The sequence below is a fragment of the Hyla sarda genome, chromosome 11 (assembly GCF_029499605.1).
Source record: "Hyla sarda isolate aHylSar1 chromosome 11, aHylSar1.hap1, whole genome shotgun sequence".
NCBI lineage: Eukaryota > Metazoa > Chordata > Amphibia > Anura > Hylidae > Hyla > Hyla sarda.
Genome location: NC_079199.1, coordinates 75,596,638 through 75,623,370, shown reverse-complemented (window position 1 = coordinate 75,623,370; position 26,733 = coordinate 75,596,638). Strand labels below are relative to the sequence as shown.

The following is a 26,733-nucleotide window of genomic DNA, read 5'->3' as shown; positions in this document are numbered from 1 at the left end:
TCAATTAAGCATGTATGTAAGCTAGTGCAAAACATCCATAAATTTAAGGCCCAAGTTCTTAATCATAGTTACATAGTTAGTATGGTTGAAAAAAGACATACGTCCATCAAGTCCAACCAGGGAATTGAAGTGAAGGGTGTAAGGGGATAAGGGAAAGGGATGTAGTTTTATAATTCTGCATAAGCATTAATGTTATTTTGTTCCAGGACTGTATCTAACCCTGTTTTAAAGCTGTTAATTGTTCCTGCTGTGAGCAGTTCCTGAGGTAGACCATTCCATAAATTCACAGTCCTCACGGTAAAGAAGGCGTGTCGCCCCTTTAGACTAAACCTTTTCTTCTTCAGACGGAGGGAGTGCCCCCTCGTCCTTTGGGGGGGTTTAACCTGGAACAGTTTTTCTCAATATTTTTTGGATGGGCCATTTATATACTTATATACGTTTATCATATCCCCCCTTAAACGTCTCTTCTCAAGACTAAACAATTGTAACTCCTTTAATCGCTCCTCATAGCTAAGATGTTCCATGCCCCATATTAGTTTAGTCGTGCGTCTCTGCACCCTTTCCAACTCCGCAGTGTCCCTTTTATGAACAGGCGACCAAAACTGAACAGCACATTCCAGGTGAGGCCGTACCAATGCTTTATGAAGGGGGAGTATTATGTCCCTGTCTCTTGAGTCCATGCCTCTTTTTATACATGACAATATCCTGCCGGCTTTGGAAGCAGCAGCCTGACATTGCATGCTATTCTGTAGTCTGTGATCTACAAATACACCCAGATCCTTCTCTACCAGTGACTCTGCCAGTTTAATCCCTCCTAAGACATACGATGCATGCATGTTATTAGTACCCAGATGCATAACTTTACATTTATCCACATTGAACCTCATTTGCCAAGTGGATGCCCAGACACTTAGTCTATCCAAGTCATCTTGTAACTTATGCACATCCTCTATAGACTGTACCGTGCTACAAAGCTTGGTGTCATCTGCAAAGATAGAAACAGAGCTGTTAATACCATCCTCTATATCATTGATAAATAAATTAAACAACAGCGGGCCCAGTACTGAACCTTGGGGTACACCACTAATTACCAGGGACTGAAGCATCAGTAAGCCAAGTAGTTCCTGAAATACACATGAGCAGTCAGGAGCAGGCATCAGAAGTACCTAAGAGGGTTTCATAACCCCTTACATTTAAAGATCAATGTTGAAATTTCTATTAAGCATGTATTTAGCTTGTGCTAAACATCCAAAAATGTAAGGCCCAAGCCCAGAAGCATCAATAAGCCAAGTAGTTCCTGAAAGACACAGAAGCAGTCAGGAGCATGCATCAGCAGTACACCCAAGGGTTTCATAACCCCTTTACATTGCAAGATCAATGTTGAAATTTCAATTAAGCATGTATTTAGCTAGTGCTAAATATCCAAAAATTGGAGGGCCAAGGCCAGAAGCAGCATTGAGTAAATTAGTTCCTGAAACAAACAGTCAGGAAAAGGCATCTGCAGTACACCGGGGGATTTAATGAGCAATAAGATTGAAATATCAATGTTGAAATTTCTATTAAGCACTCATGTTAGGTAATGCTAACATCCAAACATATTAGGCACAGGCCCAGTTGCATCCCAAAACAATCTAGTTGCTGAAAGACACAGCCTGGATCTGGCAGGAGGATGCATACATAAGAGGGCTTTAATTTAAAAATATCAAGTTTAAGGGTCCCAGGACCCAGCGTGTGGCTACGAAGGCCCAAATCTAACAAGGAGCCACATGTCACATGGTGGCACAATGACAGAGCCTGGAGGTGGTATAAGTATGAGGAGACTATATGGTTTCTGAAAGGCACAGACTGGAGGTGGCAGAAGCAATGTGAAGCCAATATGGATCACACAAATAGGAAATTGGTCCATCCAAAAAAGCAACATGTAATTCATTTGAGGATTTGAATTATTTAACTCAAGATCACCTGATAGAAGATTTGAGACTATATGGTGTCTGAATGCCACATCCTTGAGGTGGCTGAAGCAATGGGACACCACTATGGATCACACAAATAGGAAATTGGTCCATCCAAAGAAGCAACATATAATTCATTTGATGATTTGAATAACTTAACTCAAGATCACCTGATAGCAGATTCTATCTCAGAAATTCAGACAAACACTCCAATTTTAATAGAAAGTAAAAATGACAACCTTGAGACACTCTCATTAAAAGTGGATAACAGTGTTGAGACACAGCGGTCACCTGTAGCCCAGTTCCATCAAATAAAGCCTTGCACAAAATTGATATTTCCACAATAAAGAATAGACTGAATAAAAAAGGGATAACTTCAGTGCTTATTAAAAGGTGTACTAGATGAATTCAATAGTTCTCTCAGTCAGAAGAAAATATTAAAGTTGTTTTAGGTATGTTGTCTGACGAAATACCTTTGTGTAAGAACAAGCGCATATCCAAAAGATTACACCGAGCTATACTGCCCTTAAGAAAGGCACATAAGACAGTTAAAAAATCTCTGCAGCTTGTGGCAAAATCTGGAAGGAGCAAAAATATGGCAAAATCCTGCAGTGTACAGGAACACCTTACTGTTAATAGCAAAGAGGTAAATCATAAACAGGTTGAAAGTATAAGCAGTCAGATTTAACAGACAGAAGATTCCTTTAAAATTTTGAAAGTTGCCGAGGTATAGAAGTGCCCAACCACAGACAGAAAATGTCTAACAGAATCAACTCAAGTGATGGCTAATGGAGTGTTTGTGCAAGATTCCCAGCAGGCCAAAGTAAATGGCAATTCAGCTACAAAAATTTCACTTTTGACTTCTTACAAACTTACCATGTCCTACCCAGTTACTCCTGAAGACAGTTCTAGCATTACCAGTATTACCGTATCAGATAAAGAAAATGCTATGCCAGCAGTTCCTTCTGTGAAATCACCTTATGATGGCAAAGGAAAGCATATAGTAAGATCAGGGCCGCCATCAGGGGGGTACAACCCATACACCTGTATGGGGCCCAGAGCTTCAGGAGGCCCAGCCGGCCCTGGACCTTTTTTTTTCCAGCTTGTCAGGGCCGGACAGGCCAGGGGCTGTTGGGAGTCGACATGCCCTGCGCAGGCACACACGTCTACTCCAGTCACCTGACCTGTCCCTGCATGATCTCCAGTCCAGACGATCCTCCCCGTGCATAGGAGCAGCAGCAGCCTCCGCTGCACCGATCCCCGGCAGCCAGCAGGGTAGGTGAACTTGCAGGGGTGGCGGGGTTTGCAATGGTGATGAGAGGTGCGGGGGGAGAGGTGCTTGGGGTGTAATGGTGGTGATAAGAGGTGCAGGGGGGGGGTGAGGAGAGGTGCAGAGAGGTGAGGAGAGGGGCAGGGGGGGTGATGAGAGGGGCAGGGGGGTGATAAGAGGGGCAGGGCGGGTGATGAGAGGGGCAGGGGGGTGATGAGAGGGGCAGGAGGGGTGATGAGAGGGGCAGGAGGGGTGATGAGAGGGGCAGGGGATGATGAGAGGTGCAGGGGGGTGATGAGAGGTTCAGGGGGGTGTTGAGAGGTTCAGGAGGGGTGATGAGAGGTTCAGGGGGGTGATGAGAGGTGCAGAGGGGGTGGTGAGAGGTGCAGGGGGAGTGATGAGAGGTGCAGGGGGTGTTATGGGGTTGATGAGAGGTGCAGGGGTTGTTATGGGGGTGATGAGAGGTGCAGGGGTGTGATGCGAGGTGCAGGGAGGGGGGTGGTGAGAGGTGCAGGGGGGTGATGAGAAGTGCTTGGGGTGTTATGTGGTGATGAGAGGTTTAGGGGGTATGGGGGTGATGAGAGGTGCAGGGGGGTTATGGGGGTGATGAAAGGTGCAGGGGGTTAAGGGGGTGATGACAGGTGCAGGGGGGTTATGGGGGTGATGAGAGGTGCAGGGGGTGTTACGGGGGTGATGAGAGGTGCAGGGGGTGTTATGGGGTTGATGAGAGGTACAGGGGTGTTATGGGGTTGTTGAGAGGTGCAGGGGGTGTTATGGGGGTGATGAGAGGTGCAGGGGGTGTTATGGGAGTGATGAGAGGTGCAGGGGGGTGATGAGAGGTGCAGAGGGGAAGTGATGAGAGGTGCGGGGGGGGTATGGAGGTGCAGGGGGGTATGGGGGTGATTAGAAGTGCTTGGGGTGTTATGGGGGTGATGAGAGGTGCAGGGGGGTTATGGAGGTGATGAGAGTTGCAGGGGGTGTTATGGGGGTGATAAGAGGTGCAGGGGGTGTTATGGGGTTGTTGAGAGGTGCAGGGGGTGTTATGGGGTTGTTGAGAGGTGCAGGGGGTGTTATGGGGTTGTTGAGAGGTGCAGGGGGTGTTATGGGACTGATGAGAGGTGCAGGGGGTGTTATGGGGGTGATGAGAGGTGCAGGGGGGTTATTGGAGTGATGAGAGTTGTAGGGGGTGTTATGGGAGTGATGAGAGGTGCAGGGGGGGTGATGAGAGGTGCAAAGGGGAAGTGATGAGAGGTGCGGGGGGGGGGGGGGTATGGAGGTGCAGGGGGGTATGGGGGTGATTAGAAGTGCTTGGGGTGTTATGGGGGTGATGAGAGGTGCAGGGGGGTTATGGAGGTGATGAGAGTTGCAGGGGGTGTTATGGGGGTGATTAGAGGTGCAGGGGGTGTTATGGGGTTGTTGAGAGGTGCAGGGGGTGTTATGGGGTTGTTGAGAGGTGCAGGGGGTGTTATGGGACTGATGAGAGGTGCAGGGGGTGTTATGGGGGTAATGAGAGGTGCAGGGGGGTTATGGGAGTGATGAGAGTTGTAGGGGGGTTATAGTAGTGATGAGGAGAGGTTTGGCGGAGGTGATGAGGACACAGAGGACATACAGAGGACATATACACAGTATATGTTTATATGATGTGTATGCATGTATGGCAGTATTATATTCAGGGTACAGTGTATGGCAGTATTATATTCAGTGAATACAGTGTGGGGCAGGATTATATTTAGTGGGCACAGTGTATAGCAGTATTACATTCAGGGTACAGTGTGGGACAGTATTATATTCAGTGGATACAGTATGTGGCAGTATTATATTCAGGGTACAGTGTGTGGCAGTATTATATTTAGTGGGTACAGTGTATAGCAGTATTATATTTAGTGGGTATAGTGTATAGCAGTATTATATTCAGGGTACAGTATGGGGCAGGATTATATTTAGTGGGTACAGTGTATAGCAGTTTTATATTCAGGGTACAGTGTGGGGCAGTATTTTATTTAGAGTTCACTTTCTGGCAAGGTTATAATGATGACTGTCTTCATGCAGAGGATGAGGATCTGCTGACAATGTGAGGAGCCAATGATGTCTGGATGTCAGACTCTGCAGAAAAGATGGAGCTGGAGGAAGACCTGGTCTCTGGACCAGATGAAGAAGAAAAGATAACAGAGAAAATATCACTCAAGTGAGAAGACGTCACTCAGGTCACTGATATCATTGTGTGTTCTCCTGACTGTCCCATCAGGGCTGTTGTCACTTGTAAGTTCTGCAGTGATGATGGGTAAAACTGTGTCCAATCTGTGTCTCTCCAGCTGTTACAAAACTAAAACTCCCATAATGCCTGCGGCTTTCCAGACATGATGGGAGTTTTAGCTTTCCAACAGCTGGAGAACCACTTCAACTGAGGTGATCGGTGGGGGTCTCAGCAGTCGGACCCACACCAAAAAAATAGGCTGCTTATTCTTAAATTCCCGTGCGGTGCTGTATAACACTGTGCTATTAAAGGAGTTTTCTGGTAAAAAAATACCAAGGGAGAAACCGGAAAGTTCGTCCCCAGGGGACGAAAGTAGGGAGCGCTGTCCTTGGGCACAGGATCGGTGACGTGGACCCCCCGGCAGCGGGGAGCGGAAGCATCGGGCGAGTAAGAATACATCGGCGTGCGGTCCACTGAGGAGGTTTGTCCCCAGGGTAGCCCGTACTCAGCCGCTCTCTCAGGGTATTCTTACTCGCCCGATGCTTCCGCTCTCCGCTGCCGGGGGGTCCACGTCACCGATCCTGTGCCCAAGGACAGCGCTCCCTACCTGGGTACAGGGAACCTCGCCTCCCGCCCTTATAGCCTCTCTGGTTCTCTAAGTGTCAAAGTTTTACAGGCATGGAAGCCTGTCAGGGGACTGTTTAAGAGGCTTCGCCCAGGGACTGCCCAGCCCCGGGTCGTGTACATGAACCAGCCCATTCCCCCTGGAAAATACCAAGGGAGAAACCTGAAGGTTCGTCCCCAGGGGAGCCCGCACTTGCCCCTGGCGTACCCTGAGAGAGCGGCTGAATACAGGCTCCCCTGGGGATGAACCTCCTCGATGGATCACCCGCCGATGTTTGCCGACTCGGCCAAAGCTTCTGCTCCACGATGCTGGGGGGTCCGCATCAACGATCCTGTGCCCAAGGACGGCGCGCCCAGTCTGGGTACAGGGACCTGCGCCTCCCGCCCTTAGAGCCTCTGTTGTTCTCTGCGTGTCAAAAGTCTACAGGCGTGGAAGATCCTTCCAGAGGCCTTGCCATGTTCGGTTGACCATCCTGGCCATAGGGGCTCGCATATCCCCCTGGCCGACAACCTGGACTTTGTAATCTTTCATTTCGCCTCTGGAGGGCCGAAGAGCCTCAGCAGACTGCATGCCGATGTTTTTTGACTCGCCCAAGGCTTCTGCTCTCCGCTGCCGGGATGTACGCGTCACCGATCCTATGCCAAAGGACGGCGCGCCCTGCCTGGGTACAGGGACCCGCACCTCCTGCCCTTATAGCCTCTCTTGTTCTCTACGTGTCAAAGGTCTAACGGCATGGAAGCCTGTCAGGGGACTGTTTCAGAGGCTTCGCCCGGGGACCGCCCAGCCAATACCAAGGGAGAAACCGGAAAGTTCGTCCCCAGGGGAGCCCGCGCTCGGCCCTCGCCTACCCTGAGAGAGCGGCTGAGTACAGGCTCCCTTGGGGACGAACCTCCTCAGTGGACCGCACGCCGATGTATTCTTACTCGCTCAATGCTTCCGCTCCCCGCTGCCGGGGGGTCTACATCACAGATCCTGGGCCCAAGGACGGCGCGCCCTGCCTCTCTGGTTCTCTACGTGTCAAAGGTCTACAGGCATGGAAGCCTGTCAGGGGACTGTTTCAGAGGCTTCGCCCGGGAACCGCCCAGCCCCGGGTCAGGTACATGAACCAGCCCAATCCCCCTGGAAAATACCAAGGGAGAAACCGGAAAGTTCGTCCCCAGGGGAGCCTGCGCTCGGCCCTGGCGTGCCCTGAGAGAGCAGCTGAGTACGGGCTCCCCTGGGGACGAACCTCCTCGACGGACCGCCCGACAATGTTTTCTTACTCGCCCGATGCTTCCGCTCCCCGATGCCGGGCAGTCCACGTCACCGATCCTGTGCCCTAGGACGGCGCGCCCTGCCTGGGTGCATGGACCCGCGCCTCCCGCCCTTATAGCCTCTCTGGTTCTCTACGTGTCAAAATCTACAGGCATGGAAGCCTGTCTGGGGACTGTTTCAGAGGCTTCTCCCAGGGACCGCCCAGCACAGGGTCAGGTACATGAACCAGCCCAATCTCCCTGGAAAATACCAAGGGAGAAACTGGAAAGTTCGTCCCCAGGGGAGCCTGCGCTCGGCCCTGGCGTGCCCTGAGAGAGCAGCTGAGTACGGGCTCCCCTGGGGACGAACCTCCTCGGCGGACCGCCCGATGATGTTTTCTTACTCGCCCGATGCTTCTGCTCTCCACTGCCTGGGGGTCCACGTCACTGATCCTGTGCCTTAGGATGGCGCGCCCTTCCTGGGTACATGGACCCGCCCTTATAGCCTCTCTGGTTCTCTGTGTGTCAAAGGTCTACAGGCATGGAAGTCTGTCAGGGGACCGTTCCCCCTGATGTCTGCACTATTAATAAGACATTAAGAACAAACCACGCATTATTTAAATCAAACACTTACCACAGCACAGGATTAGAATCAGTGCAAAAACTATCTGAATAAAAACAAATTATTCCACCTATTAATGATAATATTTCAATAGGAATAACATGAAGATTAAAATTTGAGGATTCATCCTTATACAGTCAGCCTTATTTACCATCTCAAGTCCCTGGTAACCTCAGCAATTACTTCTCTGATTTGTCCTCTGGTTTTATTCACGAGCTAAAGGTTCAGGCAAACGTCATTACGCTACTTTGTTTACTAACAGCACGTGTGCTGAAGATCCACCTCTCTTTCATGTTTACACATCGTAACACAACAGCGCATGCACCGAAGATATCTTCGGCCGTGTTTGCAGAGGGGTAATCTTTACTCTTTAATCGCTGCAGTGTAGCGATTCATTTGTGTGTGTGGGCTGGTACATAGTAGCGGTTTATACGTACTTTCCACTTTCTTCTGTGTGTGTGGGCCACTACGGAGTAGCGCATGTGCTCTAGGAATGCCAGCTTCGCTGTGTTCCTCTAATGGATGCAGCAGTCTTATGAGCCTCCATCGCTGCTGATTTTTGAATTAAGCATAAATTACAGCGCAAATTTTATATCATGTTTTGTTAGGAGAAGTATGTAATTTTTATTAGTTTTTATGTGTGTTTTTTTTTTTTTATTGTTTTATACTGGATTGAAATTTGACATTACTGTGAGTTCATTGACCTTTCACCCGGGTCCATATCATTCCCGGGCCTTTTAACCATGTGTGTTTGTATGGACTCTCATATGCCTGAAGAAGAGTCCGGCATAGGACTCGAAACTAATTGTTGCGCAATAAATCCTTTTTTATCTTCATAATCCTTTTGCCTGGACGTGCCATTCATACCAAGAGGGGAAGCGCCCTGGAACAAGTCCTAATTTTTGTGTGTTCCATGCCATGGTCCACACACATTGAAATGTACTACTGAGCACTGAATGACCATATCACCCAGAGAGGACCCCGGAGCTGCTGACATCACGTCTACCAAGCTATACTACATGCACGTATAGCTGTTGTGCCCTCAGCACAACTATCTCTGGTAAGCTCATACATTTTTTCCTTGGGGGCTTACCAATACAAACAATCCACACTAGGAGCGCACCTCTTTTTTCTTTTCTCTTATATATACAGGGACCATTCCGGAGGCATGGAAGCCTGTCAGGGACCGTTCCGGAGGCTTTGCCCGGGGACCGCCCAGCCCAGGGTCGGGTACGTGAACCAGTCCATTCCCCCTGGAAAATACCAAGGGAGAAACCTGAAGGTTCGTCCCCAGGGGAGAATGCACTCTGCCCTGGCATACCCTGAGAGAGAGGCCGAGTACGGGCTCTCCTAGGGATGAACCTCCTCGGCGGACCGCCCGCCGATGTTTGCCGACTCGGCCGACGCTTCTGCTCCCCGACGCTGGGGGTCCGCATCACCGATCCTATGCCAAAGGACGGCGCGCCCTGTCTGGGTACAGGGACCTCCGCCTCCCGCCCTTATAGCCTCTCTTGTTCTCTGCGTGTCAAAAGTCTACAGGCATGGTAGATCCTTCCATAGACCTTGCCATGTTCGGTTGACCATCCTGGGCATAGGGACTCGCATCTCCCACTGGCCGACAACCTGGAGTTTGTAATCTTTCATTTCACCTCTGGAGGGCCGAGGCGCTTCAGCGGAACGCATGCCAATGTTTTTTGACTCACCCGAGGCTTCTGCTCTCTGCTGCTGGGATGTCCGCGTCACCGTTCCTGTGCCCAAGGACGGAGCGCCCTGCCTGGGTACAGGGACCCGCACCTCCCGCCCTTATAGCCTCTCTTGTTCTCTGCATATTAAAAGTCTACAGGCATGGAAGATCCTTCCAGAGGCCTTGCCATGTTCGGTTGACCATCCTTGGCATAGGGACTCGCATCTCCCCCTGGCCGACAACCTGGACTTTGTAATTTTTCATATCGCCTCTGGAGGGCCGAGGCGCCTCAGCGGACCGCACGCCGATGTTTGTTGACTCGCCCAACGCTTCTGCTCCCCACTGCGGGGTGCTCGCGTCACCGGTCCTGTGCCCAAGGACGGCGCGCCCTGCCTGGGTACAGGGACCCGCACCTCCCGCCCTTATAGCCTCTCTGGTTCTCTGCGTGTAAAAGGTCTACAGGCATGGAAGCCTGTCAGGGAATCGTTCCGGAGGCTTCACCTGGGGACCAGCCCAATCCCCCTGGAAAATACCAAGGGAGAAACCAGAAGGTTCGTCCCCAGGGGAGCCCGCGCTCGGCCCTGGCGTACACTGAGAGAGCGGCAGAGTGCGGACTCCCTTGGGGGGGGGGGGCGAACCTCCTTGGCGGACTGCCCTCCGATGTATTCTTACTCGCCCGGCGCTTCTGCTCCCCGTCGCCGGGGGGTCCGTGTCACCCGCGCCTCCCGCCCTTATATCCTCTCTAGTTCTTTGCTTGTGAAAAGTCTACAGGCATGGAAGACCCTTCCAGAGGCATTGCATGTGTTCGGTTGACCCTCTTGGGCACAGGGACCCTCACCTCGCCCTGGCCGACAACCTGGACTTTGAAATATTTAATTTTGCCTCCGTAGGGCTGGGGCATCTCATCGGACCGCCCGCCGATGTTTGTTGACTCGCCCGACTCTTCTGCTCCCCGCTGCTGGGATGTCCGCGTCACCGATAATGTGCCCAAAGACGGCACGCCCTGTCTGGGTACAGGGACCCGCGCCTCCCGCCCTCATAGCCTCTCTGATTCTCTGCGTGTCAAAAGTCTACAGGCATGGAATCCTGTCAGGGGACCCTTTCGGAGGCTTCACCCCTGAGACAGCCCAGCCCCGGGTAGGGTAAGTGAACCAGCCCAATCCCTCTGGAAAATACCAAGGGAGAAACAGGAAGGTTCGTCCCCAGGGAAGCCTGCACTCCTCCCTGGCGTACCCTGAGAGAGTGGCTGAGTGCAGGCTCCCCTGGGGACGAACTTCCTCGGCAGACCGCCCGCCAATGTATTCTTACTAGCCTAACGCTTCTGCTCCCCGCCGCCGGGGGGTCCGAGTCACCGATCCTGTGCCCAAGGACGGCGCGCCCTGCCTGGGTACAGGGACCCGCGCCTCCCGCCCTTATAGCCTCTCTGGTTCTCTGCGTGTCAAAAGTCTACAGGCATGGAAGACCCTTCCAGAGGCCTTGCCTGTGTTCTGTTGACCCACCTGGGCATTTGGACTCGCATCTCCCCCTGGCCAACAACCTGGACTTTGTAATTTTTCTTTTCACCTCCGGAGGGCCGGGGTGCCTTGGTGGACTGCCCGCCAATGTTTGCCAACTCGCCCGACGCTTCTGCTCCCCGCCACCGGGGGGTCCGCATCACCGATCCTGTGCCCAAGGACGGCATGCCCTGCCTGTGTAGAGGGACTCATGCCTCCCGCCCTTATAGAGTCTCTGGTTCTCTGCATGTCAAAAGTCTACAGGCATGGAAGCCTTTCAGGGGACCCTTGCAGAGGATTCACCCAGGGACTGCCCTGCCCCCGTTCGGGTACGTGAACCATCCCGATCCCCTTGGAAAATACCAAGGGAGAAACTAGAGGTTCGACCCCAGGGGAGCCCGCGCTCGGCCCTGGCGTACCCTGAGAAAACAGCCGGACGGCTTGCTCTCCTATTATTCTGAGGCAGGCGGCCGTTCTAAGGTACTTACTCGTGATGCTGCGATACAGTTTTATGAACGTGTACCACTCGGACATGCCCAGCTCGTGGAACTGTGACCTGGATTCAGCTTTCATATCCGATCTCATACCGCTTCTCAGTTTTTCAATTATTGTCAGGTATGGAAGTCAGTCAGGGGACCCTTCAGGAGGACTTGCCCAGGTAAGGTTGACCTTCCTGGGCACATGGACCCACACCTCCCCCTGGCCTACAACTAGAAATTTGACATTTCGGGGATTACATGATGAGGAGATTTGTTACATTGTGTCACCCCTGTAGTAAGGAGATTACATGATGAGGAGGTTTGTAACAGTGTGTCACCCCAGTAGTTATGAGATTACATGAGGAGGAGGAGGTTTGTTACAGTGTGTGACCCCAGAATAAAGTAGATTAGAGGAGGAGGGGGTTTGTTACAGTGCGTTACTCCAGTAGTAAGTTAATAACATGGGCAGGAGGTTTGTTACATTGTTTCACCCCAGTAGTAAGATGTATACATGAGGAGGAGGTTTGTTACAGTGTGTCGCCCCAGTAGTAAGGACATTACATGAGGAGAAGGTTTGCTACAGTGTGTCACCGCAGTAGTAAGGGGATTAAATGAGGGGGAGGTTTGTTACAGTGTGTCACCTCAGTAGTAAAGAGATTACATGAGGAGGCAGTTGGTTACAGTGTGTCACCCCAGTAGTAAGTTAATAATAGTGGATGGGTTTTGTTACAGTGTGTCACCCCAGTAGTAAGAAGATTATATGAGGATGGGGGTTGTTACAGTGTGTCACCCCAGTAGTAAGTTAATAATATGAGGTTGGGGTTTGTTACAGTGTGTCACCCCAGTAGTATGGGAGATTACATGAGGATGAGGCTTGTTAGAGTGTGTCACCCCAGTAGTTAGGAGAAAAAATGAGGAGGAGGTTTGTTACAGTGTGTCACCCCAGTAGTAAGGAGATTACATGGGGTGAAGGTTTGATACAGTGTGTCACCCAAGTAGTAAGTTAATAACATGAAGATGGGGTTTGTTACAGTGGGTCACCCCAGTAGAAAGGAGATTACATGAGGAGTTTTGTTACAGTGTGTCACCCCAGTAAAAAATTAATAACATATGGAGGAGGTTTGTTACAGTGTGTCACCCCAGTAGTAATACGATTACATGTGGAGGAGGTTGGTTACAGTGGGTCACCCTAGTAGTAAGGAGATTACATGAGCAGGAGGTTTGTTATAGTGTGTTACCCCAGTAGTAAGGAGATGACATGAGGAGGAGGTTTGTTACAGTGAGTCACACCAGTAGTAAAACGGATACATGGGCAGGAGGTTTTTTACAGTGTGTCATCCCAGTAGTAAGTAGATTACATGAGTAGGAGGTTTGTTACAGTGTGTCACCCCAGTAGTAAGGAGATTAAATAAGGAGAAGGTTTGTTACAGTGTGCCACCCCAGTAGTAAGGAGATTACATCAGGAAAGGGTTTGTTACAGTGAGTTAGCCCAGTAGAAAGGAGATTTTATGAGGAGAAGTTTTGTTACAGTGTGTCACCCCAGTAGTAAGTTAATAACATGAGGAGGTTTGTTACAGTGTGTCACCCCAGTAGAAAGGAGATTATATGAGGAGAAGGTTTGTTACAGTGTGTCATCCCAGTAGTAAGGAGATTACATGAGGATGGGGTTTGTTATGGTGTGTCACCCCAGTAGTAAGGAGACTACATGAGGAGGAAGTTTGTTACAGTGTGTCACCCCAGTAGAAAGGAGATTACATGATGAGGAGGCTTGTTACAGTGTGTCACACCAGTAGTAATGAGATTACATGATGAGAATGTTTCTTACAGTGTGTCACCCCAGTAGAAAGTTAATAACACGAGGAGGAGCTTTGTTACAGTGTGTCACCTCAGTAGTAAGGATAATACATGGGGGGAGGTTTTTTACAGTGTGTCACCCCAGTAGCAAGAAGATTTCATGAGCTGGAGGTTTGTTACAGTGTGTCACCCCAGTAGTAAGAAGATTACATGAGAAGGGTTTATTTATTTTTTTACAGTGTGTCTCCCCAGTAGTAAGAAGATTACATGAGGAGGAGGTTTGTTACTGTGTGTCACCCCAGCAGTAAATTAATAACATGAGGATGGGGTTTGTTAAAGTGTGTCACCCCAGTAGTAAGGAGATTACATGAAGAGGGGGTTTGTTACAGTGTTTCACTCCAGTAGTAAGGAGATTACTTGAGGAGGAGGTTTGTTACAGTGAGTCACCCCAGTAGTAAGGAGATTACATGAGGAGGAGATTTGTTACAGTGTGTAACCCCAGTAGTAAGGAGATTACACGAGGAGGAGGTTTGTTACAGTGTGTCACCGCAGTAGTAAGGAGATTATATGAGGAGGAGGTTTGTTACAGTGAGTCACACCAGTAGTAAAAAGGATACATGGGCAGGAGGTTTTTTACAGTGGGTCATCCCAGTAGTAAGTAGATTACATGAGTAGGAGGTTTGTTACAGTGTGTCACCCCAGTAGTAAGGAGATTAAATAAGGAGAAGGTTTGTTACAGTGTGTCACCCCAGTAGTAAGGAGATTACATCAGGAAAGGGTTTGTTACAGTGAGTTAGCCCAGTAGAAAGGAGATTTTATGAGGAGAAGTTTTGTTACAGTGTGTCACCCCAGTAGTAAGTTAATAACATGAGGAGGTTTGTTACAGTGTGTCACCCCAGTAGAAAGGAGATTATATGAGGAGAAGGTTTGTTACAGTGTGTCATCCCAGTAGTAAGGAGATTACATGAGGATGGGGTTTGTTATGGTGTGTCACCCCAGTAGTAAGGAGACTACATGAGGAGGAAGTTTGTTACAGTGTGTCACCCCAGTAGAAAGGAGATTACATGATGAGGAGGCTTGTTACAGTGTGTCACACCAGTAGTAATGAGATTACATGATGAGAATGTTTCTTACAGTGTGTCACCCCAGTAGAAAGTTAATAACACGAGGAGGAGCTTTGTTACAGTGTGTCACCTCAGTAGTAAGGATAATACATGGGGGGAGGTTTTTTACAGTGTGTCACCCCAGTAGCAAGAAGATTTCATGAGCTGGAGGTTTGTTACAGTGTGTCACCCCAGTAGTAAGAAGATTACAATATGAAAAGGGTTTATTTATTTTTTTTACAGTGTGTCTCCCCAGTAGTAAGAAGATTACATGAGGAGGAGGTTTGTTACTGTGTGTCACCCCAGCAGTAAATTAATAACATGAGGATGGGGTTTGTTAAAGTGTGTCACCCCAGTAGTAAGGAGATTACATGAAGAGGGGGTTTGTTACAGTGTTTCACTCCAGTAGTAAGGAGATTACTTGAGGAGGAGGTTTGTTACAGTGAGTCACCCCAGTAGTAAGGAGATTACATGAGGAGGAGATTTGTTACAGTGTGTCACCCCAGTAGTAAGGAGATTACACGAGGAGGAGGTTTGTTACAGTGTGTCACTCCAGTAGTAAGGAGATTGCATTATGAGGAGGTTTGTTACAGTGTGTCACCCAGTAGTAAGGAGATTACATGAGGAAGAGGTGTGTTACAGTGTGTCACCCCAGGAGTAAGGGAGTTACATGAGGAGGGGGTTTGTTGCAGTGTGTCATCCCAGTAGTAAGTTAATAATATGAGGATGGGGTTTGTTACAGTGTGTCACCCCAGTAATAAGGAGATTATATGAGGAGGAGGTTTGTTACAGTGTGTCACCCTAGTAGTAAGGGAGATTACATGAGGATGAGGTTTGTTAGAGTGTGTCACCCCAGTAGTTAGGAGAAAAAATGAGGAGGAGGTTTGTTACAGTGTGTCACCCCAGTAGTAAGGAGATTACATGAGGAGAAGGTTTGTTACAGTGTGTCACCCCAGTCGTAAGGAGATTACATGGGGAGGGGGGTTGTTACAGTGTGTCACCCCAGTAGTGAGGAGATGACATGATCAGGAGGTTTGTTACAGTGTGTCACCCCAGTAGTAAGAAGATTACATGGGTAGGGGGTTTGTTACAGTGTGTCACCCCAGTTGTAAGTTAATAATATGAGGATGGGTTTTATTACAGTGTGTCATCCTAGTCATAAGGAGCTTACATGAGGATGAGGTTTGTTACAGTGTTTCCCCCAGTAGAAACCAGATTACATGAGGATGTGGTTTGTTACAGTGTGTCATCCCAGTACCAAGGAGATTACAGGAGAAGTTTGTTACAGTGTGTCACCCCAGTAGAAAGGAGATTATATGAGGAGAAGGTTTGTTACAGTGTGTCATCCCAGTAATAAGGAGATTACATGAGGATGTGGTTTGTTATGGTGTGTCACCCCAGTAGTAATTAGATTACATGAGGAGGAGGTTTGCTACAGTGAGTCACCCCAGTAGAAAGGAGATTACATGATGAGGAGGTTTGTTACAGTGTGTCACCCCAGTAATAATGAGATTACATGATGAAAATGTTCGTTACAGTGTGTCACCCCAGTAGAAAGGAGATTACATCAGGAGAAGGTGAATTACAGTGTGTCACCCCAGTAGTAAGGAGATTACATGGGGGGGGGAGGTTTTTTACAGTGTGTCACCCCAGTAGCAAGAAGATTTCATGAGCTGGAGGTTTTTTACAGTGTGTCACCCCAGTAGTAAGAAGATTACATGAGGAGGAGGTTTGTTACTGTGTGTCACCCCAGCAGTAAATTAATAACATGAGGATGGGGTTTGTTAAAGTGTGTCACCCCAGGAGTAAGGGAATTACATAAGGAGGGGGTTTGTTACAGTGTGTCACCCCAGTAATAAGGAGATTATATGAGGACGAGGTTTGTTACAGTGTGTCACCCCAGTAGTAAGGGAGATTACATGAGGATGAGGTTTGTTAGAGTGTGTCACCCCAGTAGTTAGAAGAAAAAATGAGGGGGAGGTTTGTTACAGCGTGTCACCCCAGTAGTAAGGAGATTACATGGTGAGCAAGTTTGTTACTGTGTGTCACCCCAGTATTAAGTTAATAACATGAAGATGGGGTTTGTTACAGTGGGTCACCCCAGAAGAAATGAGATTACATGGGGAGAAGTTTTGTTGCAGTGTGTCACCCCCAGTAGTAAGGAGATGACATGAGTAGGAGGTTTGTTACAGTGTGTAAACCCAGTAGTAAGGAGATTACATGATGAGGAGGTTTGTTACAGCGCGTCACCCCAGTAATAAGTTAATAACATGAGGAGGTTTGTTACAGTGTGTCACCCCAGTAGAAAGGAGATTACATGAGGAAAAGGTTTGTTACAGTGTGTCACCCCAGTAGTAAGTTAATAACATGTGGAGGAGGTTTGTTACAGTGTGTCACCCGAGTAGTAAGAAGATTACATGGGGAGGAGGTTTGTTGCAGTGTGTCACCCCAGTAGTAAGTCAATAACATGTGGAGGGGGTTTGTCACAGTGTGTCAGCCCAGTAGTAAGAAGATTACATAAGGATGAGGTTTTTTACAGTGTGTCACCCCATTAGTAAGGAGATTACATGAGGAGAAGGTTTGTTGCCGTGTGTCACCCCAGTAGTAAGGAGATTACATGAAGAGAAGGTTTGTTACAGTGTGTCACCCCAGTCGCAGCGAGATTACATGCGAGGGGGTTTGTTACAGTGTGTCACCCCAGTAGTGAGGAGATTACATGATGAGGAGGTTTGTTACAGTGTGTCACCCCAGTAGTAAGAAGATTACATAGGTAGGGGGTTTGTTACAGTGTGTCACCCCAGTTGTAAGTTAATAATATGAGGATGGGTTTTATTACAGTGTTTCACCCCAGTAGAAAGCAGATTACATGAGGATGTGGTTTGTTACAGTGTGTCACCACAGTAGTAAGTTAATAACATGAGGATGAGGTTTGTTACAGTGTGTCACCCCAGTAGTAGGGAGATTAGATGATGAGGAGGTTTGTTACAGTGTGTCACCCCAGTAGTTAGGAGAACTAATGAGGAGGTTTGTTACAGTTTGTCACCCCAACAGTTAGGAGAATCCAAGAGGAGGAGGTTTATTACAGATTGTCACCCCGATAGAAAGGAGATTACATGATGAGGAGGTTTGTTACAGTGTGTCACCCCAGTAGTAAGTTAATACCATGAGGAGGAGGTTTGCTACAGTGTGTAACCCCAGTGGTAAGGGAGATTACATGAGGAGGAGGTTTTTTTTACAGTGTGTCACCATAGTAGTAAGGATATTTCATGGGGAGAAGGTTTGTTACAGTTTGTCACCCCAACAGTTAGGAGAATCCAAGAGGAGGAGGTTTATTACAGATTGTCACCCCGATAGAAAGGAGATTACATGATGAGGAGGTTTGTTACAGTGTGTCACCCCAGTAGTAAGTTAATACCATGAGGAGGAGGTTTGCTACAGTGTGTCACCCCAGTAGTAAGAAGATTACATTATGAGGAGGTTTGTTACAGTGTGTCACCCCAGTAGTAAGTCAATAACATGTGGAGGAGGTTTGTTACAGTGTGTCAGCTAAGTAGTATGAAGATTACATGATAGACATGTGCACATCAAAAATTTTCGTTTCTTTTCGTTTCTTTTTACACCTATATTCATATGTTTTCGGTTCGGCAGCCATTTTCGGATGACATTTTCGGACAGATTCGTTATTATCTAAAATGGCGGTCAAAATTTTCGAACGCATTTGTTATCGGATTCATTCGTCAACAGAAACATTAGTTTTCATAGGCATTCGTTATAATGGACTTTCATTATAGGATTCATTATCATTTGTTCGGTATTCTGATATATTCGTCATCTCTTTTGTTATCGGGTGCTTTTGTTATTCGGATACATTCGTTAGTTGGCTGCAGTCGTTATACATTCGTTATTCGGATACATTCGTTATTCGGATACATTCGTTATTCTGCTACATGCGTTATTCGGCTACATTCGTTATTCGGATACATTCGTTATTGCATAATGAATACATCCGCAATTTTGTCAATAAAGTTTATTGAAATTACAAAAAAAATCGAATTCGTTCCAGCAACTTCCACTTCCACCTGGGCTGAGCTGCATGCAGTATTGTGTTGGTTGTTGTGAGCTGTGATACTGTGATACTGAGTGAATAAAAATGTCTGGAGGAGAGCATGAAAGTGTGGCTGGGAGAGAGGAAGGTGAGAGTATGAGAGTGAGTGAGAGTGCAGGTGTCAGTGTGAATGTTGGTGGAAGAGGAGAGAGGAGAAGGAGGCGCCTTTATCAGGGCGGCATTAGCAGTGGCACTGCCAGTGGCACCACTAGTAGACAACACGGACTTGGGTGGTCAGTGTCCCCATCACCAAGTTCGGAAAGTGGAGGGGAGGAGTCGGCACCTGTTGCCAAAAAGAATCGTGGCCCCAGGTTCACCACAGATGAAAATCGAGCTCTGGTGGCGGCTGTCACCAGACATAAAGCCACACTGTTAACCACCACCGTGGGCAGTGAGGAGAAATTTGCGGCCTGGAAGCGGGTCAGAGACGCTGTGGTCCATGTTGGAGCAAAGGACCGATCAGTCGAATGTATCCGCAAAAGGTGAGTACTATATGTAAATGTTATATGTGTATATATATATATATATATATATATATATATAAAAATAATAAATATGTGTGTGTGTTTCCCAACCAGGGTGCCTCCAGATGTCCCAGCATGCCCGGAGACAGCCGTTGGCATGCTGGGAGTTGTAGTTTTTCAACAGCTGGATTTATTACATATATATAATTATATTTAATTCCACCTAATGTGAAAAGGGTGATAACTTAGGTAGCATAGCATATTGATCAGTGTTATCTATGCTCTGTTGCTCCATCCAGGATCTCAAGCATGCAGCAGAGGAGTTAAAGGGGTACTCTGGTGAAAACCTTTTTTATTTAAAATCAACTGGTGCAAGGAAATTAAACAGAAACTAAACAGAAAAGTACCAGGCAGAAAGTACCCACCTACTGAGTGGTGAGCGTGCATCATATCTCAGGAGCTTCAAATGCAGAATTAATGTCCAGTTGCAGCAAGGGGTTAAATCCGTCCTTCACTGAGGGTTTAACCCGTTGCTGCAATTGGGCATTCATTCTGGGTACCAGATGCCATAATCATTCAATACAGATCATGACATCTGCAGCAGTTAGGCAATTTAAATTTCATATATGATCACATGGACTGTGTCCTACTGTCCTTTATGGGTTAAAGGGGTAGTATACCATAGAGAGAAAACATATTAGTTTGTATAACCATGCCCTGGAGAGTTTAGTTAATATTTTTCCTTACTGCCTTTCACTAGAGTACCCCTTTAATGTAAGAGTAGTCTATGGGGAATTTATATATTATTACACTGTGTGTGGCACTTGTAATGATGTATATTCTACTAAATAAGTAATTAATCACAGATGGAAAAATTAAAACCACACAGAGGTACAGACAGTATAATTAAGTGCATTATTGAAAATAATGGAATACCCCTTTAACCCCTTAAGGACACATGACGTACTGGAACGTCATGTGTCCGCTCCCGATCTATAACGCGGGGCCACGGCGGGTCTAACAACGGCCGGGACCCGTGGCTAATAGCGCGCGACATTGATCGCTGTGCCGCACGCTATTAAGGTTGATCAAAGTTGAATGCCGCGTCTAAAGTGAAACTGAAACCATGCCGGTTAGCTCAGTGGGCTGTTCGGGATAGCCGCGGCGAAATCGCGGCATCCCAAACAGCTTACAGGACAGCAGGAGGGTCCCTACCTGCCTCCTCTCTGTCCGATCACCGAATGACTGCTCAATGCCTGAGATCCAGGCATGAGCAGTCAAGCGGCAGAATCATCGATCACTGGTTTCTTATGAGAAACCAGTGATCAATGATAAAGATCAGTGTGTGCAGTGTTATAGGTCCCTATGGGATAACAATGATCAGTGTGTGCAGTGTTATAGGTCCCTATGGGATAACAATGATCAGTATAAGAGATCAGTGTGTACAGTGTTATAGGTCCCTATGGGATAACAATGATCAGTATAAGAGATCAGTGTGTACAGTGTTATAGGTCTCTATGGGAGCTATAACACTACAAAAAAAAGTGAAAAAAAAGTGAATTAATATCATTTAACCCCTTCCCTATTAAAAGTTTGAATCACCCCCCTTTTCCCATAAAAAAAACCACAGTGTAAATATAAATAAACATATATGGTATCGCCGCGTGCGGAAATGTCCAAATTATAAAAATATATTGTTAATTAAACCCACGGTCAAAGGTGTGCGCGCAAAAAAATTCCAAAGTCCAATAAGTCCTATCAATGCAAAAATGGTACCGTTAAAAACTTCAGATCACGGCGCAATAAAAGAGCCCTCATATCGCCCCATACACGGAAAAATAAAAAAGTTATAGGGGTCAGAATATGACAATTTTAAATGTATTAATTTTCCTGTATGAAGTTAGGATTTTTTCCAGAAGTACGACAAAATCAAACCTATATAAGTAGGGTATCTTTTAACCATATGGACCTACAGAATAAATATCAGGTGTCATTTTTACCGAAAAATTTACTACGTAGAAACGAAAGCCCCCAAAAGTTACAAAATGGCGTTTTTTTTTTCATTTTTGTCTCACAATGATTTTTTTCCCCGTTTCACCGTAGATTTTTGGGCAAAATGACTGACGTCATTACACAGTAGAATTGGTGGCACAAAAAATAAGCCATCATATGGATTTTTAGGTGCAAAATTGAAAGAGTTGTGATTTTTTAAAGGCAAGGAGCAAAAAACGAAAATGCAAAAATGGAAAAACCCCTAGTCCTTAAGGGGTTAACATACCAGACATTTTGGTAACACTGGCTATATCTGTTGCTTATATGCAATTGTGCATATAAGTAAAATCAAACAGTTGTAACATTTGTCAACAAAACTTTTTATTGATTTTAAATGTATGATAAACTCTTTAATAAACTTTATCTCATGCAGGTATTATGACTGTAAAGCAACCGTCCTGCGTAAAATAAAAAAAAAACAAGGAATTCAGGAAGTGGGAGCAGGAGTTCCGGAACCATCTCCTGCCAGAGGGTCGGAGTGAGACAGGCCTTGGTGGTCCTCATATGTCGCCTGAATCCGAGAGTGCTGGCAGTGAGTAAAAAAATAAAAATAAATTATTATTATTAATAATTACTTGTTCAAAAAATATAAAACAATCATACTAATCCCAAACATACACACACCCACATATATATATGGCTACGTAAGCTAGCCGAAACGTCGCCATTTTCACGTTTGTGTGAATAAAGACCACTTTTTTTGCAACATATGGGAGTGCGGTTGCCGTTCGTTTTCTATATATATATATATATATACATATATGTGTATATATATATATATATATATATATATATCGTATTTATCGGGGTATACCACGCACCGGCCTATAACACGCACCCTCATTTTACCAAGGATATTTGGGTAAAAAACGTTTTTTACCCAAATATCCATGGTAAAATGACGGTGCGTGTGTGCGCGTGTATTCCCCGATATACCCCCAGGAAAGGCAGGGGGAGAGAGGCCGTCGCTGCCCGCTTCTCTCCCCCTGCCTTTCCTGGGGTCTAGAGCGCTGCTGTCGGCCCTTTTCACCCCCTGGTTATCGGCGCCGCTGCCCGTTCTGTCCCCCTGACTATCGGTGCCGGCGCCGATAGCCAGGGAGAGAGAAGCGGCGCCGACAGCCAGGGGGAGAGAAGGGGCAGCGGCACCCATTGCCGGCGCCGCTGCCCCGTTGCCTCCCCCCATCCCCGGTGGCATAAATACCTGAGTCGGGTCCGCGCTGCTCCAGGCCTCCGTCGTGCGTCCCCAGCGTCATTGCTATGCACGGCGCGGCGCTCTGACGTCATGCGCCGCGCCGTTCAGCGCATAGCAACGACGCCGGGGACGCACGACGGAGGCCTGGAGCAGCGCGGACCCGACTCAGGTAATTATGCCACCGGGGATGGGGGGAGGCAACGGGGCAGCGGCACCGGCAATGGGTACCGCTGCCCCTTCTCTCCCCCTGGCTGTCGGCGCTGCTTCTCTCTCCCTGGCTATCGGCGCCGGCACCGATAGTCAGGGGGACAGAACGGGCAGCGGCGCCGATAACCAGGGGGTGAAAAGGGCCGACAGCAGCGCTCTAGACCCCAGGAAAGGCAGGGGGAGAGAAGCGGGCAGCGACGGCCTCTCTCCCCCTGCCTTTCCTGGGGGTGTATCGGCGTATAACACGCACACAGACTTTAGGCTAAAAATGTTAGCCTAAAAAGTGCGTGTTATACGCCGATAAATACGGTATATATATGTGTATATGTATATATATATATATATATATATATATATATATACACACAGACAAAGAATAAGTCAGCCAGCACTTTAGTTGATACCAAACTATTATATGGACCTGGCCTACACCATAGCTGTATAGCTCTCCATGTTTTAACTGCATATTCATGTTTCACCTATATCCTTGTGCTGGCAGTGTGCTGCTGCATTCTTCTGTTGCTGTATATCTAGCCTAGTAGCGTGCACCTGTAGGCAAGGTCGATATAATAGTTTGGTATCAACTAAAGTGCTGGCTGACTTATTCTTTGTCTGTATTGCACATACGGGGGAGTGGCTACCTCCATGTTGGCCTTGCACCCCACCCACCTCTATCAGGTGTGTATATAAGGTGTCTTGGATGTTCCAGACCCTGCCATGCTTACTGAACTGTTCACACAGAGGCATATTCACAGTGTAGGGTCCGTCCCAAGGAGGCCACCTTATCGCGGTGGGACAGTCCAAGCTATTTTACCGCCGGCGGAGACAAATTTGCGAGCTAAGTGCCTCACTATTTCATAGTTTCACATTTGCATCTATTACACCATAGCTGTATAGCTCTCCATGTTTTAACTGCATATTCATGTTTCACCTATATCCTTGTGCTGGCAGTGTTCTGCTGCATTCTTCTGTTGCTGTATATCTAGCCTAGTAGCATGCACCTGTAGGCCAGGTAGATAGATATAAATAAAATATTCATATATATATATATATATATATATATATATATATATATATCTATAGATACATACATATACAGTTTATACACACACACATATATATATATTTGTGTGTGTGTGTACACACATGCATACATAAATAGATATCGAACAATCAAGAGAATGCAGCATCTCCAGACCCACAACACTCCAAAATGCTGAAATAGTGATGAGTTTATTTCCTCAGAGGTTAACAATATAATATTTCAGTATCTTCTTCTTTACCTATGATGAAATAAACTCATCATTTTTTCACCATATTGTAGTTTATTTATTTATTTAAGCTTTAACAATGTATGATGGCAGCTAATCAAAGTAATGAGACACACTGTAATGTAAACTTTCTTACTGTTTCAGTCAAAACATTACTAATTAATTATTATTATTATTATTTTTTTTTTTTTCAGATCAACCAGGTCCATCTGCAGGGAGGATGGTCCGCCATCAAAACTTGCCCCAATCACCTGTCCTGTCCTCAGCACCGGCTGAGATAGATGAGGAGGAGGAGGTGTCCCCAGGTGAACAACACCAACCACTCTCCCCAACCCTAGCTCCTGGCTCTGTCCCAAGGAATACTTGCCTGCAGCTTGCTAAAGAAATCCAAAGGCTGGCCAAGGAGAACAGGAACATGTCGCGCGAATTGCGCCGGATGAATCGCACCATGGTTGAACTCCACCGATCACAAAAACAAGAGTTCCAAGCCCTGTTGGCCAAACAAATGGGAGAATTTAAGGCCATGTTGTCCCACCATAGCCAACAACAGATGCAGGCGATGCATGATTTGAGGGTGGACGTTATGCCCCATAAGCAGCAGCAGCAATACCCCCAAAAAAAACTGAAATATACGGGACTAAATTATTTCGCCTTGTTGATATGTTTCAGTTGTTGTTCTGTTTAAGATATGTTATTATTACTACAGCAGCATTGAAGGCCTTGGCCATTCAAGAAAAAACAAACATTTTTTTCTTTATCCTGTGTGGTGTCTAAATTATTACTAACATTACATTATTTTTATTTCCACTTTTTTTTTTTTTTTTTTGTGTTGTCCACATCTTGGGGGAGATTTATCAAAACCTGTCCAGAGGAGAAGTTGCCCATAGCAACCAATCAGCTCGCTTCTTTAATTTTTTAACAAGGCCTGTGCTAAATGAAAGAACTGATCTGACTGGTTGCTATGGGCAACTTTTCCTCTTGGCAGGTTTTGATAAATCTGCCCCCTTGTCCACAGTGCTCTCTGCTGACACCTTTGTCTGTATTAGGAACTGTCTAGAGCAGCAGGAACTTTGCTATGAAAATGTTATTCTAATCTGGACAGTTCCTGGTTGACATGTACAGAGGTGTCAGCAGAGAGAGCCCTGTGGACAGACTGGAGAGAAATAAATAAAAAAATAATACACTGACTTATATTTTCTATTGGCACGTACATTATTCTGCGCAGATTTGATGCACTGCATATTATGCTGCAGATTTCAATATCTGCAAAAAATAATGTACGTGTGAATAGACCATCATGCCTCTGGAATATTTGCTCCATTCATTTACTAGGGGTCCCTCTAGTGGCAGAGGCACTGTAAAGCACAACTGTTATAAAAAAAAATTGATGGAATTTTAAGTTACTCACCAGTGATTTGCTGAAAGAAACTTCATTTTTTCACCCACTTCAAGGTCCAGCAATAGGATTCCTAAATCCTGAAAGAAAGATGGAAAGGTATAAATTAAACTAAAATTAATAATGGGATATTAGGAGGGAAGGGGATGATTGACAGACCACTCACCTGTTTGAAGGGACTGTTAAGCTTGTCACTTGCTTCACTTTTAAACAACTGGTAGTAACGGGAAAACATTCCAACTTGTTAACGAAACTTGAACTCAACGGTAACTGCAGTGCTCAACTTTAACTGAAGAAGTAACTTCAACTTTTTAACTTGTTTCAAAGTTTAGGGCTGGGTACCCTAACTTTGGCAAATTGACTTTTAAAAAAGTCATCTGCTCCATGAGCTGAGGGGACAGTTGAGAACGCTGTGGGCATAGAATGTTCCCGGTGACAGAAAATACCTGCTCACTTTGCACAGAGGTTGGGGGGCAGGATAGGAGCTCCTGGGCCACCATGCTTAGAGCAGGCCAAATAGCCCTCTTTTCGTCCCAATATTTCATGGCATCGGCAGTGGGAAATATATTTGGTTCAGACACATAAATTTTGACCATGTCTGCCACCTTGTCTCTTGGTATCCGAGAGGGTTGTCAGGTTTGTCCAAACAGGCTTTGCAATGTCTCTGCCCAAAAGTCTGCAGCTCTTGAGGAGGTTGTAGCAGTGTTGCTGATGGTTGCTGAGATTTCTGCAGGCTCATCTTCCTCTGCTTCTTCCTCCTCATCATTAGTGTTGCTCGCGAATATTCGCAATGCGAATTTTATTCGCGAATATCGCATATTCGCAAATTCGCGAATATTCGCGAATATAGCACTATATATTCGTAATTACGAATATTCGTTTTTTTTTTTTTTTTTTTTTTTTTTTTCACAGTACACATCACAGTGATCACCCCTCTCTGCTTCCATCTTGTGTGGTGTAAAGAAGGCTCTAATACTACTGTGTGAAACTGGTGTGCGAATTTTCGCATATGTGAATTTTCGCTTATGCAAATTTGGTATATGGTAATTTTCGCATATGGTAATTTTCGCATACGCGAAGTTTCGCGTATGCGAAAATAAAACGAGGATATTACGAATATGCGAATATTCGCGAATATATGACGAATATTCGTCCATATATTCGCGAATATTCGCGAATTCGAATATGGCCTATGCCGCTCATCACTACTCATCATGCCTCTCTTGTCCCACATCTAATAGTCTCTGTCTGTCACACACCTTGATGATTAATTTGTCCCTCCAGCTTGTTAGGGCATTTGCTTGGAGAGCCATTTTGCCCTTAATCCGGGGGTCACACATGGTGGCTAGCATTAGATCAGGGCAAGTGTCTGTCAGCTCTTTAATCCTACACTGTAGTAGGACCTGGAGTCTCCTTACCAGTGTGGCAACATCACCAACTATATAGCCTCCAGTCCACTTCTCTCTGTTATTCAGGAAGGCATCCATTTTGGTTAACAGATGAGTAAAGAGAGGGATGACTTGCGCCAAACTTGCCTTCTCCTGGCTTAAGTTTTCCGTGACCGCACGAAAGGGGCTAAGTACAGCCACCACCTGAGC

The 26,733-nt window shown here is 46.6% G+C and overlaps 1 long non-coding RNA gene across 2 annotated transcripts in view; it reads left to right on the top strand.

Moving 5' to 3' along the window:
- LOC130295453 (uncharacterized) overlaps positions 1-24,655 on the top strand; it is a 48,379-nt gene extending 23,724 nt beyond the window's left edge. Inside the window, exons 1-4 of one of the 2 annotated variants that reach the window (XR_008848830.1) lie at positions 3,059-3,227; positions 5,272-5,426; positions 21,443-21,601; positions 23,934-24,655. This is a non-coding gene — a long non-coding RNA (uncharacterized LOC130295453). Of the gene's footprint in view, positions 1-3,058; positions 3,228-5,271; positions 5,427-21,442; positions 21,602-23,933 lie in introns of those variants that run through there. The other variant, XR_008848831.1, reaches the window with a different exon arrangement.
- Positions 24,656-26,733: the final 2,078 nt, after the last annotated feature.